The 14,082-nt window shown below is 42.4% G+C and overlaps 1 long non-coding RNA gene across 1 annotated transcript; it reads right to left on the bottom strand.

Annotated features, from left to right (window-relative positions):
* Positions 1–7,725: 7,725 nt before the first annotated feature.
* LOC115300776 lies at positions 7,726–9,159 on the bottom strand. The gene is made up of 2 exons (XR_003912838.1): positions 9,121–9,159; positions 7,726–7,989 (listed from the first exon to the last, which is right to left on the bottom strand). It is a non-coding gene; the product is annotated as an uncharacterized LOC115300776 (long non-coding RNA).
* Between the last annotated feature and the right edge of the window lie 4,923 nt (positions 9,160–14,082).

The following is a 14,082-nucleotide window of genomic DNA, read 5'->3' as shown; positions in this document are numbered from 1 at the left end:
TCCCGTGGTCTGGAAAGTTCATTTTTACCTTTTGACTGCTCACGAAGTGTATCCTACTGACATATTTGGCCCCAAAAAGACTGACGGAGCCTAAGTCATTCCCAGAACCCCAAGTACTCTGCAAATCTCACAGGGCTTTAGCCGAGCTGCCTCATACTTCAGGCATAACGGGAAGGGGAAGAGTGGCCACGTCAAGGCTTCAAAGCCTTCTGCCTCTGTTGGACACTGAGAATGCTTCCCCATTTCTCTGGGGCGGATCCGAACCAAGGTCCCTCGTTCGAGTAGTCCCGTGCAGAACTCAGGGTCAGAAAATCCCTGCATCCTTTTCTATGGTCCTGAGCCTCAATTAGGGAGGTTAAGTTCCAATTTGGGCCACAGCACTTTTTCCCTAGGATGCCCCCTCTCAGAGTGATCCATTCATTCAGTGAAATATTAAGTGCAGACTATGAGCCAGGTACTATGCGAGGCACTGGGGACAGAGCAGTGAACATGTCAGGCAATACTGGTGGCGCCTGTGTTCCACGTGAAGTAAATATGTCAATAAACAAGGTAACTGCAGATGGTGAGTAGGTTCCATGAAGGAAAGAAATGGTGATGTGAGAGGAAATAGGGAGATAGCTGGTCAAGAAATGTTCTCGCAAGTGCCATTTAGGCTGGTGAAAGGGCCAGCTGTGGGAGGAGAAAAGAGCATTTCCCAACAAATGGATCAATAACTGCAAAAGATAGGAAAGATGCCTATGTCCCTGCACAGAGACACCGTCCGCATGACTCTGGGATGCTAACCAGGTAGGAGAGTGATGTAAAAGAGGTTGGAGAGGTCAATGCCAGCAAGACAAACAACCAATTAGATAATGGGTAAATAAACAGCGTGAATAGACATTTCTCTAAAGAAGAGATACAGATGGTCAACAGGCAACGAAAAGATGCCAGACATCACCAGTCATTAGGGAAGTGCCCACAATCAGATACCGCTTCATACACATTAAGATGGCTGCTCTCCAACAGGATACGGGTGTGGTGGGGCGGCGGGGAGACCGGAGCCCGGATGCGCTGTTAGTAGGGATGTAACACGGTGCGGCCAGCGTGCACAACAGAGTGGCGGTTTTTCAAAAACTTAAAAGCAATTACCATATGACGCAGTAACACCACTTCTGGCTGTACACCCAAAGGAGCTGGAAGCAGTTGTTGAAGAGTTATCTGTCTGCACACCCATGTTCAGGGCCTTCTTCATCATAGCCAAAAGGTGGAAGCAGCCCAGGTGCCTATTAACCAATGAATGTGTAAACCAAATGTGGTAGAGTCATACCATGGAGTGTTATTCAGCCTTCCAAAAGGAGGAAAGTTCTGACACAGGCTACAACACAGATGAGCTTTGAGGACATTCGCTAAGAGAAATAAGCTGGTCACAAAAAGACAAACACTGTATGATTCACTTCTAAGGGGCGCCTCGAGTAGTCGCAGTTGTAGAGACAGAAAGTAGGACGGTGGTTGCCAAGGGCTGGGGGGAAGGGAAGTGACAGCTATGGTTAATGGGCACAGGGTTTCAGTTTTACAAGATGGACAGACTTCTGGAGACGGTGGTAATGGCTGCACAACAATGGGATTATACTTAACACTATGGGAATATACACTTAAAAATGACTAAGATGGTAAATTTTATGTGTATTTTATCACACACACACACACACACACACACACACACACACACACACAAGTTGGAGAGGTAAGCAGGAGAAAGGAGTTTGGATTTTATATAATCCCTGGGTACTGCCACTGAGATCTGAAAGTTTGGAGCCCATTGGCTTGGTGGTTGCTGAACCCAAGTGCTTTCTTTTGCTAGAAGAAATAAACAGAAAAATATGGCTGATAATCTACATGGTAATTTATCCCCTATTCATTATTCTCAGGCTGTCTCATAGCAGCAGCATCCCTGAGAGAGCAAATAATCTTTATATTTTTTAAAAAATTAAAATGAGCTAACTATAAGGGAGAAACAACTGCCTTAACTTTGGAGAAATCAAGGGAACTGTATAATGCACAACCCTGGGTTTTGCAACATGTGTGGAGCCAGATGAGGTAAGGTCACGGGAGGAGCAGGGGCTCTGATGAAAAGGGGATTCAGGAATGAGGGGAGTTCTGGCAGAGCTGCACCGCACTGGGGTCTCCAAGTAAGACTGCCCACTCCCCTGCTCCTAGCACCAGGCCTTGGCCCTCCTACCTGGCATTAGGACACCTGCCGAACTGGGTGGGGTCATGAACCTATGCAGATCCTCTCTCGTAGCTGCTGGGCCTCAGAGGCAGGGCGTCCTAGAGCAGAGAAGCTTCTCAGAGAAGGCGCTCAGGTTTGCCTCAGGCAGAGACAGAAGCCAGAGCCCCAGGCTTGGCTCTTTGAAGGGGAAGAGATGCCTCTTGGGCCGCTAGATGGCAGCAAAGTCCGGCAGGAACTGGAGCCACCGGGGAGAGGAACAAATTTCATTTCCCTTTGTTCCCTTGTGGGGTGAAAATGGGCCAGGATGGTCCAAGTCCAGTGCACATTGCCTATCCAGTGGCAGAAGGGAAGCTCCTGTGGCCATTTCTCTAGGGTCCCCTTTCGTCCTTTCTCTTCTCCTTTCCCTCTTCTTTCCTAGTGGAGTGGGGTGGAAGGCATTCCCAAGGGCTCTCCAGACCTTCGGAAGGCATGTGTTTTTGGGAGGGTGGAAGGAGGGTGCAAGAGAGGGAAGGAGGGCAGCTCTGCTTCTCTCCCAGCCGGGACATAGAAATCTCAGGCTTTCCCCCCGACCTGTGCCTCTTAGGGCACAGAATTACAGAAATCGGGCTCCAGCAATGTATGATTTCAGGAGGCCACAACACTCTTCCCCTCCTACCTTTGTTTGGAGATAAGGGGCTGGACCCCAGAGGAAACAGGTTTAACACTGCTTTGTCCATCTTGAGAGGGAAGGAGGGAGGTGTTTAAGCCTCTGAAATGATAATCCAGAGAAACCCGAGTGCATCTCCCTGCGTGCCTGACCTCCACAGAGCCAAGGAGCACCTGGCGCCCAGCAGGCCAGGCTCGCTGGGCCGCCTTTGCGTTGGCAGGGCTCCTTGCCTTCCCGGAATGTGTTCCTTCTTGTTTGCCACTCAGTGCTTGGCCCAAAGCCAAACCTGGGCTGCTCAGAATACCATGCCCCACTCTCTTCTCTCACAGGCTCTGAGACAAGGCTCTCTTCTACTTGGGGAAAGGCCAGGACCTCTCTGCAGCCTCATCCCACTGGTGCCGACTTCTCCAGGGAGATCAGACCCCCAGCCCCCTGCTGCTAAGAGCAGAATCACTTAGGGAGGATACAGCTGAGACCCCAGCAAAGCAGAGTGTGGCATTCTGATACCCTATCCTACTGGCAGCCTTCTAAATAGGGCCAGAGTGGGCAAAGTGTTACTCATAAGCTATTCATTAACTTATTAGGCACCACTTTGAGAAAATGTGACACCCACTGCTCCTGGATTCACTCTAGCATGAAGGCGTGTTAATTGGTGTAGAATTTCTGATGCAAGTTTGTCTTTGCTGTTGGTTCCAAATACCAGGCTAGTCTGTACGCATGCTCTCTCTAGTACGTAACTAGTATTAAAAGATGTATTAAGCATGTTCTATGGGTTCCCAGGTATATGCTTCTATAGAGACTATAGTTTTCTGAGCACTTAACTGGGTACCAGGCCATGTACAAGGTACTTTTTATATTCATCTCATTTGACTCTTAATACAAGAAACTCTTGTACAGTACAATTTTCATACCTTATGCTGTACAAACTGAGACAGGATTGCCAGAAATACAATATGGAACACTTCAGGGAGTTTATTGAGGAAACAAGATAGAGGGGAGGGCCATTTAACACTGTAAGACATGTGAGCCCATGAAAAGTACTAAACGGAGTCAAAAAGAGACCAACTCATTGGCAGACGGGTGTCCAGCATGTGTGGGCTTCAGAGAATGAGTAGGATTTGGATCAGAGGAGGGATGTGGGGAAGATCCTCACAAGGGACGTGTTTGGGGGATAACATTGGTAAAAGGATGATGGTGTGGAAGATGGTGCAGAAGAAAGCTTGGGAGAAGCTGAGTTCTTGCTGGGGAGTGAGAACTGAGTGGGCAAAATGCCTCAGGATTTAAATGCCAGGATGAGAAGGAAAGACTTGGTCTTTCAGGCAATGAGGAGCTACTGGAGCGTAGGAATGATGGGTACATTTGGTGGTTTAGGAATCCTGGTTTGGCAGTGGAGCATAAAGCTGATTAAAAGTCCAGCAGAATAGGGGCACCTGGGTGGTTCAGTCGGTTGAACGTCCAATTTCGGCTCAGGTCATGATCTTGTGGTTCGTGGGTTAGAGCCCCGTGTTGGGCTCTGTGCTGGCTCGAAGCCTGGAGCCTGTCTTCAGATTCTGTCTCTTTCTCTCTCTCTGTCCCTCCCCTGCTCGCACTATCTCTCTCAAAAAAATAAATAAAAAACTTAAAAAAAAAAGTCCAGCTGAATAGTCGAGATCATGGTTTCCCTTCCTCAGTACCCCTGATATTTTGGGCTGCATAGATCTTTGTTATAGGGGTTATTCTGTGCACTGTAGGATGCTTAGCCACATCCTTGGCGTTTGCCAGTAGCACAACCCTGGCTGTGACAACTAAAGACATTTCAAGATGTGGCCAAATATCCCCTGGGGTGGGGGGCAAAATTGCCCCTGATTCTCTAGGTGGCAGGAGATTAGTCCTTGGGTCTCAGAATACTGGCAGGTATTTTTATAACCAATTGCATCAATCTATTGACTTTTAGAATAGCTGACAAAAATAAAAATGGTTTCTTTGCCGCAGGAAATTCATCATCAATGCTTGCCAAAGAACTTAATGGCCTAGAGAAAAGAGGTCTCAGAAGTAGATCATTCTGCATATTAGAAATCTCTAGAGGATCCTCCCAAGCTACAGATAATGTGTTCTATACTCATTAGCCAGAAAGTGGCTGCTATCAGGGTTTTTCTCCCCACCCCTCACCCCCAAGTCACGTATTGCTCAATGGCCACTTTGAGTAAGAAATGTCCGATCTGTCTGCAGACAGAGAAGCTACTACTGATCTGTAGTTTTGCTAGGTTTGCATTCACCTTAACAAAATCTTGTTTTTGGCAATTGGTAAAGTGGATGAAGAGCTATGATTTACCAAGATATGTCTTTGTCTAAAGGAGAAATCAGTGAAGTACAGCCTACTGGTTGGCTGCTTATTTTTGTAAATAGTTTTGTTGGAACACAGTCACGCCTATTTATTTACTTATGGTCTCTGCCCTGGAGCCCCAGAGGCAGAGAGTGAGTAGTCACAACAGAGACCATGACCTGTAAGCCTATAATATTTACTAATATTGAAGAAAAAGTTTGCTGATCTTTGGTATAAAAGAAAATGACTATGTTGTACAAAATTGTGGACTCAGATTCTCATTCTGTTGCTGTGGATGACAGATTTCCATTTTTTAAATTCCAATAACTATTATTAAGTGAGTTAGGCATTGAGTGACTTAGGCATGATGCTAAGTGCTTGGGATATATTAGTGAATAAGGTTCATAAAGATCTTAACCTTCATGGAGCTTATATATTACAGTGGTGAGTGGAGGGAGATAAGACAATAAGCAACAGAGATGATAAATTATAATAGTTAATTATAACAATAAATTATATAGTATGCAAGAAGGTGATTAAGTGCTAAGGGAAAAATAAAAAGTGTAAAGCAAGAAAACTGGGATTGGAAATGAAAACTAAAATATTGCAATGAAAAGAGGATGATGGTTATGCACTGTTGGTGGGAACTCAGACTGGTGCAGCCACTGTAGAAAACAGTACGGAGTTTCCTCAAAAAATTAAAAATAAAATTACCATATGATGCAGTAATTCCATTACCAGGTATTTACCCAAAGAATATGAAGACACTAATTCATCCCTATGATATACCCATCCCTATGTTTATAGAACCATTATTTACAATAGTCAAATTGTGGAAGCAGCCCAAGTGTCCAATGATAGATGAATGGATAAAGGAGAGATGGGGTGTGTGTGTGTGTGTAATGCAATATTACTCAGCCATAAAAAAGAATGAAATCTTATCATTTGCAACAATGTGGATGAATCTGGAGGAAATAGAGGTAAGTGAAATAAGTCAGAGAAAGACAAATACCAAATGATTTCACTCATCTGTGTAATTTAAGAAATAAACCAACAAAGAAAAATAGAGATAAACTAAAAACCAGACTCTTAACTATGGAGAACAAACTGATGGGTACCAAAGGGGAGGTGGGGATGAGTTAACTAGGTGAAGAGGATTAAGAGTACACTTACCACAATGAGCAGGAGTAATGTATAGAATTGTTGAATCACTATATTGTACACATGAAACAAATATAATAGTGTATGTTAACTATACTGGAATCAAAATAAAAAATAAAAGAGGATGATGGTTGGGGAAGGTCTGATTGAAAAGTTGATATTTAAGGAAAGATGTAAAAGAAGTGAGAGAATATACTTTGTGGGACATCCCAGGCAGAGTGAATAGCCAAGGCAAACGTTCTAAGGTGCCCGGCTTTGTTGAGTGATAGCAAGGATGCAGGTGTACTGAAGAGAGACTACAAGAGGACAAGACTACTCAGTGAGGTCAGAGAGGGGTGGCGGGGGACAGGGAGGTCATAGAAGACCCTCTAAGAACTTTGGCTTTTAGGGGAGCCTGGGTGGCTCAGTCAGTTGAGCATCCAACTTCGGCTCAGGTCATGATCTCACAGTTTGTGGGTTTGAGCCCCGCATCAGGCTCTGTGCTGACAGCTAGCTCAGAGCCTGGAGCCTGCTTCAGATTCTGTGTCTCCCTCTCTCTCTACCCCTCCCCCGCTCATGATCTCTCTCTCTCTCTCTCTCTCTCTCTGTCTCTCTCTCTCTCTCTCTCTGTCTCTCAAAAATACATAAGTGTTAAAAATTAAAAAAAAAACAACTTTGGCTTTTACTATGAATGAAATGGGAAGCAGAGGAGTGAGTAACAAGCTTTTTACTATCCAGGGTTTAAAAGGATCACCCTTAGCTCCTAGCGGGGAAAAGGGGAGGCAGGGAGGTCCGTTAGAGACTTCTGTGGCCGGCCAGGTGAGAGGTAATGGTGGCTCTGATGAGAACGGTAGAAACAGAGGTGGTAGAAATGGGCAGATTCTGGATATATTCTCAAAGCAAAAACAACAGACATCCTTGTCAAACTAGAGATGGAGTATAACAGAAAACAGAAAGAGTCATCAAGGATGATTCTGTGTTTTAGCTTGAAAGGACGGATGGAGCTGCCATCCACTGAGATGGAGAAAGCTATGAGTGGTGCGGTTTGAGGGAGGAATACAGAAATGTAATACTGGACATGCTAAGTTTGAGATGAGCTTCGGATATCCAAGAGGGGAATTTCAAGTGGGCTACATGGGTTTGGAGTTCCAGAGAGGGGTCTGGGAGACATAAATTTGGGAATTGTTGAGAAAGGGATGGTATCTAGAAGCATGAAACTGGGCGAGATATTGCCAGGAACTGAGAATCTGTGCATAGAGGAGAGGATGGAGGACGGCGCCCTGTAGCACAGCACCAGGAAGAGGTCTGGAAGCTAATTACCACACGTCAAGGAGGAGGCTGATAAATGTTGCTAATCATTTTTTTTTTTTACTATGGCTCAACAAAAGTATGTTTTCACTTGCATGTGCCCCAAAAGTTTACAACCTGGAAACTCCAAACAATTTAATGTTTAAAGGTCATTCTTTCAATACAAAAAATGGTCCCCGCCTCATTTCCAACCACTTTGGGAAGTCCTGAGACTTCAGTTTCTCCAAGTGTTTCCAGGTGGCTTCTCCGTCTCCTGGGTCTGACCACGATGCGGCCTGCTTGTCTCCTGTTCCTTTGGCTATTGCCCTCTTGCCCATTATATGCCAGTCCTCTCCCTTCATTCCTCCAAGTGGCCCACCACCAAGATGGGTGGGTGTATCCAAACTGCACACAAGGTTTAGAGTTAATGGAAGGCTGCAGCACAGAGCAGAAAACAACTTCAAATTCAATGCATACATGATTGCTCAGAGAAATGGAAAGCCATTCTCCATTATTTTGGGAAATTTTTCATCGGCCATCTCCAACAGGCCCCTGCCTCCCGCTATGTCTCTGGAACACATCCCATCTCAGTTCTTTTCATCAACTTCCCTCCGCTTCTTTCTTACCAAGGCCTCATTCTCTTTTTCTAGGGCATCCAATGAAAATTCAAAGTTCTTTCATTTTATTACTTGGAGTAACTGATCTTTCTTTGTATCCCCCTGGCCCACTCAAGCTAACCCTAGGGAGTTGACTTTTCTCAACCCAAAAGCTCCATCTAGATATTTATCTCAACAAACAACAAACTCTCTAGCAATACATTATGCCATACTCGTGAAATCAGAAAGCTTTTTCCTTTTGATAAAATAAAACAGAAAAACAAAACCCTCCACTATTGTTAACAAGCATTATGGTGTTTAAGAGTTCAGGTTCTGGAATCAGTACATCTACATTTCAACCTCATCAATTTACTTAACTTGGGCAGTGCTAAGCCCTGGTTTTCTCTTTTCTAAAAGGGAGATGGTAATTGTATCTACCTTACAGGCTTATGTGATTATTGCATGGGAAAATTCATGCCAAATCCTTAGAAATCCCCAGTGCCCAGAAAGAGCTCAATAAAAGTTATTATCTTTTCAACTTCAAGAAATAAATTTAAAGAAGGGTGAAACTCAATGTTGGAAGGGCTACATGGAATTAGTTTTGGCATTATATATATTTTAATGGTACTAAACATTGATTGTTTTGAGAATTCTCTGGCTATCTATATGAAGGGATAAAAATTGCTCATATGCTTTGCTGGTCCAATTCCACTTTTGCATTCCTCAAGGAGATAATGTGAAATGAAAAAGTTACTTATGAAGAGTGTTTGTAGCCTGCTATTCATAATATCAGAACTAACCAAAAAGCTTAGTAGTGGGGAAAGGCCTACAAAAATCATGACCTATTAACTTGATGGAATCTAATGTTACCTTTAAACATAACAAGTTGACAATGATTTAGGGTGGACATTTGTAAAAAAGCAGAATTAAAAGTGCTTACGCATGAGGCGCCTGGCTGGCTCAGCTGGTAGAGGATGTAACTCTTCTTCTAGGGGTTGTGAGTTCAAGCCCAATGTTGGGTGTAGAGCTTACTTAAAAAAAAAAAGGAAAAAGTGCTTATGCAGGGATTACGACTATATAAAATGTGAAAACCTCAAATCAGCAGAGAAATTGAAGAGATCTACATTTTAGAGTTACACGTTTAGTGAGTTTCTCTTATTTTGTCAGGTTGCTTAAGTTCATCAACCTCTCTACCCCCACGATAGTTGGCGCTTATGCAAGAGTGAGATGTGCTGATAACTTGGTGTATTGACTCCTGCTGCAATGCCATGGAAGGATGATGGGCTGTTTTTGATAAATTGCTTCTATGTTTGCATCCTTTCATTCAACAAATAACAACCAGGGTCTCTGTGCCAGGCACTATATTAAGCAGCAGGGATTCAATGATGAACAAATCAGATTGGTCCCTCTAGGGCATCTACAGTTTAGTGGGAAGAAAGATATAACACCAAAAATTATATGTGATTTGGGCACACTGAAAGCAAATTAATATGGTGTATCAGGGAAGATTCCCTGAGGAAGAGATTACATGGGAATTTCCCTGATGAAGAATGTGGGGGGGCGGTTAGAAGGGGAGAGAGAACAGCAGGTAGGAAAGCTCTAAAGAGAGAAAAGAACGGGTTGTGTTGGAGGAGCTATAAGAAGGTCTGCAGAGGTGGAGTACAGTAAAGCGGGGCAAGAGTGATCTAGCTCGCAAAGAGACAGGAAAAGCAGGAAGGGGGCAGATTATGCTGAGCTTTAAGGTATTGGCAGAATTTAAATGGACTGAAGGATGGAGAGGATGCATGGTACTGGAGACTACCCTAGAAGCTACTGTGGTAGTCTAGATGAAAGCTGCCGGTTGTTTGGACTAGAGTGCTGGCATTGGTGACAGAGAGAAATACACAAATTTAAAGAATATTTAATATACGGAACAAACATGACTTGGAGATTGATAGATGTGTGATCTGAGAGAGACACACACAAGTCAGAGATGACTCCTAGATTTCTGGCTAGAATTGGGTGAGTAGTGGTGTCATTTCCTGAGGTAGGGAATACTGAAGAAGTAGGTTTGATAACGGGGGAAGATGAGTTGAGCTTTAGGATTTTCTGGGTTCAAGTTACTTATGAAATATCCAAGGGAAGATGTCCGCTAAAAGGATATACAGGTAGAATTTTGGAAGAGTTCAGGAGAGAAGTGCCCAAGGTCAGAGAGCCTAGGAAGTGTGCATAGGACGAGAAGAGGGCTTTGGGGACAAAACCCTGAGAATCTCTAATAAGTTGAGAAGAAACTGGCAAATAAGAAAGAGTGGTCAGAGAAGTACTAGGGAAACTAGGTATCACATCAATTAAAGGAAGAGTGGCTTGAAAAGAAGGGTTAAATGTTGCTAGGAAAACTAGTCAAATAAGAAGCATAAGTGATCTTATTGAGAAGTTTTTGTACAGTGGTGGGAGCAGAATCTAGATTAAAGTGGTTTGAGAAGTGGGAGGGAGGTGAGAAATCGACACTTTAGGTCTGGCTGTTAAAGAGGAGGAAAGCAAAAGGTCAATATCTAGAGGGAGACATGAAGTCATGCCTTTCTTGATTTTTAAAGATGGTGAGATTTAATACATCCAGGTGCTGATAGAAAGGAGCCAGCAGAGAGAGAGGATGATGATGATGATGGTGGTGTGTGTGTGTTTGCACAAGGTCCTATGTACAGGTTAAGGGATTAGCCTTTTCCTATGAGGGTCACTGCAAAAGGAGGCAACAACGCTCAAAAGTGGTACAGATACAGGTAGGTTCGTAGATTTGGTGTCAGGAAAGTGGAAGGAGTACATGGTACTCCTTTTCTCTCTGAGGTTGCAGAGGGCAGGAGGAGCTAAGGGCTTTGGAGGCTCGTGGAATGTGGACTGAGGTAGCAGCAGTGGAGAGCTGGGTATGAGCTGGCTGGGGAAGCATCGCCCAGCACAGAAAACCTTGACCCAGCTTGTGTCATGGGGAGAGGGTTCCAGACAGGTTTCTTCGTTTGGGTATCCAGAAGGAAGAGAGCCACAAAGTAATCCTTCTCACTTGTTTTTTAGCACAAACTGCTGGATCTAATTCTTTCTAGATTCCTGATAACTCTTCCTACCAAAGGCACTGAAATTGGCTTCCATTTCCTTTGACACTCTGACATGTTAGCTTTTCCCTGAATAAGGAAACTTCATTTACATGTATTTAGCACTGGAGTTTTCCTCAGTGGAATTTCTTTTTTGTCTCATTTTCCCCACGTGTGTACAGAGTGCTCCATTTTGCTTAGTTTTATTTGTATAAAATGAAATTCCTTTTAGCTCTTTTTTATGAGATACCTGAAGCTTCTGCTCTCTATTTCCCACCTTTCATATTCATGGAATCTGAGAGGAAGTACAATGTAGGACTTTTAAAATGTGTTAGATCGGTAGATCAATGTCAGGAGCTGATACAAAATGACCTGATATATAAAGCAAAGTCAGTTATATAGGTTCTGCTACCCAGCAGTTAATTGAGATGACTATTTCTCAATATTGCTTTCTGTACTATACCCGCTGAATTTATGAAAGGTATACAGTGAGAGGATTACTTAAAATGTTCAAGTAAGGAGTTCTGGTCACTATTTCTGGGAGAGGGATGAAGGAATAGGTAGAACGCGGGTGAGAAGGGAGATGGAGGCTGTGCACGTGACTCCCGGCCCTGTCCCTCTCAATCACCTGACTGAGCTGCTCTGAGTTTGTTTCTTATCTATGAGGAGAATAATGATACCTGGGAAAACATGACAAATGAGATTATATAATTATAATATCTAGTAACATAAAGTAACTTGTACAATATGAAGTGATATGAAGATTAGTTGTTGCCATTTACAATCCTTGAATAGGTTTTCTCTTATGTATATAATAGTAATTACCAGGCCATTTTTTATCCAGCTGGTTAGTTACAATATAAAACTCAGTTTTCAGGTGCACCTGGCTGGCTTAGTTGGTGGGAGTGTGTGACTCTTAAGCTCAGGGTTGTGAGTTTGAGCCCCATGTTGGGTGTAGAGATTATTTAAATAAATAAAATCTTTTAAAAAACCAAGCTTTTAACGAAGTTTTAAAACTCATTGTTAGACTTAAAATGGAATTTGGTAGTGAGACAGATTGCAATAGGTTTATTTTAGTGTCTACTGTATGCTTTACCTGTAATGTTTAATCTTTATAGTACTTGCTTAAACAGACTACTTTCATTTTGTAAATGAGGTGACTCAACCTTTTTTTTTAAAGTGTGTGTGAGAGAGAGAGAGAAAGAGAAAGAGAGGGAGGGAGAAAGAGAGAGAGAGAGAGAGAGAGAGAGAGAGAAAGCAGGGGAGAGGGACAGAAGGAGAAAGAGAATTTCAAGCAAGTTTTACACTGAGGCTCGATTTGCAAGAGTTGAAATCAAGAGTTGGCTGCTTACCAGACTGAGCCACTCAAGCACTCTGAGGCTATTTAATCTTAAACCTACCTGAGGCTATAAATTTGTAACAGACATCACTTCAATTTGATTAAAAAACATTCATGTTCTTTCCCATAAGCACAGCATGTAAATTTCTGTATTTTCCTCTTTTCTATTTTGAGTGATGGAAGAAAAAAACTTTAGTATCAGTAAGTAACCAGAACTAAGAAATTCTACTTTGTCATTTCAATGAAATATGTATTATTAAAACATAGGTTAATATGGAGATAGTAATATTTACAGTAAAAAAAGGTATTCTGATTATATCAGAAATATAATCCACTTGTGATTTTTTCATTATTCTGATCCAATTAGGACTAGTGATTAGGAACTTTAACAGCTATCTAGTGAAATGCGTGCAGTATTTATGACTTGAACAGCATTAAAAATAAAGCTCACTGTATACTTAAAACTGATGTAACATTATGTGTCAGCTATACTCAGAAAAAAAAAAAGCCCATTGATAACTCTTTACTTTTGACCATCATCTATAGTTGGGTCTATAAATGGTCACTCTTCCAAATTCTAAATTCCCTGAGATTTGGGTTGGAGAAGTATGAATATATTTTGGAGCAATACATCAGGGTATTTGAAAGCAGGGAAGTTCAGTATAACCATTGCTCAATCCAATTCTAAAAAAACTTGCTTTCTTTTTGAATATTTTGAAGCTGCGTTTTGCAGACTGGATTCTTTTGACTCTGAGAAAAGGAAACAATACCACAATAGATCTTTTCCCTACTTTGTATCACATAGCATCAATGGTGTATGGTCAAGCAAGTACATGACCTACAGCTATTATAGTATCTAGTGAAATATTACAAGTCAACTCTTAAGGTCTCCTGTCATTTATAATGCTAACACTTAAAAATGTCATACTCAAAAGTTTTATGGAAGACTAACTTGTGACACAGTCCAACCACCTTATGCATTTGGAAAAGGAGACCTTGTTTTTTTTTTTTTTTAAGACTTCATTAGTTTTGTTAAAAAAATAATTTATTTCTGGGATGAATTTTAGGAGTCAGGAAAGATTCCTCTCATATGTATTCACTTGTAAGAGGGAGACAATCTGAATTTAAACGTACTTTGCAGTATCAGAACAGCTTTACCCAGAGAGCATTTGACTCTTTCATGGTCTAGACTAGATATCTAAGTCAACAGTTACTAAAATAATATTGTCTTATCTTTATCTACACTCATGCCTCCGCAGTCCACGTCACTTCTCTTGCTGCCCTCACCTCCCTATTTCACCTCTATGGCTGTCTGCCAGTTCCTAATCTTTTTTTTCCTGTTCCCATCTTCATCAGGTCTCCTTTTTATCCAAAACATACTGACTTGAAATGGAAACTTTTTTTGTAGCTTTCTCAGACTTTCAGTTTCAACTCATGTTCACTTGGGCCTGTATAACCTGTATTACTTACTCTGTGGTTTCCCCCCACTCACCCGACTAAAAGG

This window comes from Suricata suricatta, chromosome 9, assembly GCF_006229205.1.
Source record: "Suricata suricatta isolate VVHF042 chromosome 9, meerkat_22Aug2017_6uvM2_HiC, whole genome shotgun sequence".
NCBI classification, from domain to species: Eukaryota; Metazoa; Chordata; class Mammalia; order Carnivora; family Herpestidae; genus Suricata; species Suricata suricatta.
This window is presented reverse-complemented; position numbering and strand designations above follow the sequence as displayed.